The following is a 3,509-nucleotide window of genomic DNA, read 5'->3' on the forward strand; positions in this document are numbered from 1 at the left end:
CCATCTGGCACAAATCATATGCTTCAAATTTTTTTCTGTTATATCTGTCATGTTTCATAAGTAAATTTAATAAAAAAAAAATTATGTCTATGACATATCTGCTGATTCTGTATCTGACATAATATCAGATTCAGTCAATCACCTGATATGGTTTTTATCAAAGCTTCTGCATTTTTTTCTGGAATTCAATTGCAGCTCATTCCATGAAAAATATCACCCTTTTTCCAAAAAAGAGATATTAACCCATCTAATCCTCTATCACAATTTAAGTTCTTCCATGGATATACCAACTTTCCAAATATAACAAGAGGAAGCATCTTTCTCTAAAGAACAGCCAACTTCTTCTCTTGCAAGTTTTTTGACTCTTTAACCTTCATTTAATTCTTTACAATCAGTGCTACCTCCCCGCACAACGTCGCTCAGCCTGCCATTGATGTCTTCTCATATGGGAGCCATCCCAGTAGCACCTTTCCACACTGGGCACATACATTTGAAGTCTCTGTCCTGGAGATGATATCATCTGCAAAACGGGCCAACTAAAATAGGAACACCCTTCCTTGTGTTTCCTGTTGATAGGTTCACCTCTCCCCCTTCGCACTGGACCCATTTGTCAGGGGCACCATCTGTCCATGTCAACATCGTCATTCTCCTTGACTTCTCCTTCAGAGCTCGGATGATCCACGAGGGTACGAAAAGGTATGAGGCAGATTACACTTAGGGCATCTTGCAAAAATGTCTTTGGTAGTTACTTTTACATTAAAGCATTAATTATCTCCTCAACCTGCTGATTTGCTGACTGGAAAACAGACAATAAATTTTTAACAAAGTTGCAATCAGCTTTGTATAATCATATCAGTATAGTGTAAAACTTTTAAATTTTGTGATATTACTTTGTAAAGTGCATCATTTTTTTGTTTTTTTTTCTTACATAACATGGTATATAAATTATTTTGGTATTCTTGTTCTTATTTTGCATGACAATATACTGTTAAGGTCAATTATGTTGCCTGCTGAAATTCTATTACATGACTAGATTGTATGGCAGTTTAAATCAAAATGAACACCAATTATCTTATTAAGCATCAAAGAGATTTAATGTCAGTTGCAATATAAGATATATACAATACAGTTATCCAGGCTTTACCATATTAGTATAATTAAATTAAGGTGATTCTATTTGAGCAAAATGGGATTTGGGATACATAAATTTATAACAATTAGTTAGAAGAAAATAATGCCCATGCAAATATAAAAGTACTTTAGCTTCTGAAGGCTAACTTTATAAAAAAACGGAGAAAATGACTTACTTCTTTCTGAACCTTGTATATGAAACTTGATGGGATGATTTAGCCAACCTCTCATATGCACTTCCTTTGGTCCCGCACAACCCTCTTCTCTTTTTTCCCTAAAATTCTATGCATTTGTCGCAGCTCTCTCCTGTTCCAGTGCTTCTGCATCTATTCCAAAACACCTGAGCTTCTTGGCTAAGCCCTGTTGAATAATAAAAATATGCTTCACTTTTTCCTTGTTTGAAACAGGAGAATAAAGTATTAAAAGCTCACAAAAAAACTGAAAACAAGAAGGCATGACAGATAAGTTTAAAGCAACAAAAACTCACCTGACCATTGTGTCACAAATCCATGAAAATCGGCAGCCAGGATGGGCTCCTTTTTCATCACCTTTATCTGCATATCCTCATGAGTCTTTGGAATCTGCTTTCTGACTGGACTCCTTCTTAACTTTTTCTTTTCCCTTCTTGGGTCTGATCTTTTTGCCAGTCTTCAAAACCCATTTTTTGTGCCCTTTTTTTCAAAGAAAGGGGTGAATTCTATCAAGAAAACAACATCCATAGTGGCATATCTGATCTGTGACTTTGTAAGAGGCCTGGCAGCCCAGTTGGAGAACTGATCCGTTTTATCCAGTGGCAAGCCAAGCAGCGATACACAAGGTCTGTTTAAAACCCTTTGTAGTTTTTAAGAACTGTGAGGAAAGATGTCAGGGTAATCCTCCACCAAAAACCCTTTTATCTGGTCAAGTCAACTACATTTTTGGCATTTGCAAATCCTTTTTGTACTTCACTATGTAGCTTGCAAGGATCTTAAAATCTCCTCTAATGCCATACCTATCTTAGTGATTTTTGGACTAGAAAAAGCTGGCCAATGCAAGACCAATGTGAGTCTTCTAGCAAGGGTTGGAGAGCCACTAGATCCAAAGGAAAACCCCGGACTGTGTGGGCCATTTGAAGGATGATGCTTGTTCTGCAGATCCAATGCCAAAAGTTGGCTTCCATTCACTATCCTTGCTATTACAGGACTCTCTGTTAAAATTGACATCATTTGTGAAATCTCAAATGAGGTAACTATCACCACTTCCTCTAAAGGTACATTAAGTGAATAAAAGTCTAATTTACCATCATCCCAACACTCTTCCCCCTTCCAAATGTTTGTCTGCAGCAGGATCCATGTTTCCATCATGAGATGAGGGCTTTGCACTAATTACTTCCTTTATTCTAACTGGAATTCATCTGGGTGAAGCTGAAGCTTTCTGACTAAGGAGCAGCAGCTTCTGGATCATGGTACCATCAAGAGGTGCATTAGGTCTGGCCCAAGGTGTGGGCTCTCCTTCAGAGCTCATCTATTAGACTTTGAAATGCTTGAACCTGAATGCCTTTCTCAATGTAGTATTTGTAAAAAATGTATCGCAAAGCTCCTCTGGGTCTGTGTTTCTGCATGTGTGGACAGATGGATGCATCCAAGTCAAATTTTTTTAAAAGCTTAGCCACTGTGTTGCAAAGCATTTTGCTAGATTTGACTTTCTTTTGGGTCTTTAATTTTGTAAGTTTTTTTGAAGATCATTGATGTTTACTTGTTTGCCAATAATACTGTCTATAAAGGACAAAATTTCCTTCTGTGTCCCGGGCTGGTGAGAAGAAACTCATCTGCCAGAGAGAGACATCTTGTAGAAAAAATGGAACAATCAGGTCTTCCGTGGAAAACTCATCCTGTAGGTTTAGAAGGGGTTTCCAGGTGGCTACTTCCTTTAGCTGTCCCTGCAATCCCATTTCTGGATTGAGGCAGGAGCAGCATCTTGATCCTTTCCAACTGAAAAGGGCCCTTTACAAAGAGCCTCATCAGACCAAAATTCTTCTGCCTCACAGCTACCTGGAACATGTCAACTTGCAATGCCTCATCAAGCAATGCTCAACTTCCCGGTAATTCCCTTTCCCTAAAACGACATCAACTCCACATGATGTTTGCTGGCATTCCACTTGATCGGTTTTTAAACAAGTCTGGGCATAACTTAATGCAAACGGAAACCAATTTGTAAGGGTCAGCAGCTACACTAAGACTTTCCTGCATAAGACTTGTAAATTCTGATTTGTTCCCATCTTTCCAGAGGGAATTCAAGGATAGGAAAGTGTTTGTATAATCTTCCATTTTTGCTGTTTATGGTACATCCAGATCTGTAAAATGAATTGCACAAATGAGATTAATATAGGATATTCTGAC

At 38.0% G+C, this 3,509-nt stretch overlaps 2 pseudogenes; both read right to left on the reverse strand.

Annotated features, from left to right (window-relative positions):
- Window positions 1-317, reverse strand: part of LOC119592409 — a 10,963-nt pseudogene extending 10,646 nt beyond the window's left edge.
- A 49-nt stretch (window positions 318-366) lies between these two features.
- Window positions 367-3,466, reverse strand: LOC119592410 (annotated as a pseudogene).
- Between the last annotated feature and the right edge of the window lie 43 nt (window positions 3,467-3,509).

This window comes from Penaeus monodon, chromosome 30 (genome assembly GCF_015228065.2).
Source record: "Penaeus monodon isolate SGIC_2016 chromosome 30, NSTDA_Pmon_1, whole genome shotgun sequence".
NCBI lineage: Eukaryota > Metazoa > Arthropoda > Malacostraca > Decapoda > Penaeidae > Penaeus > Penaeus monodon.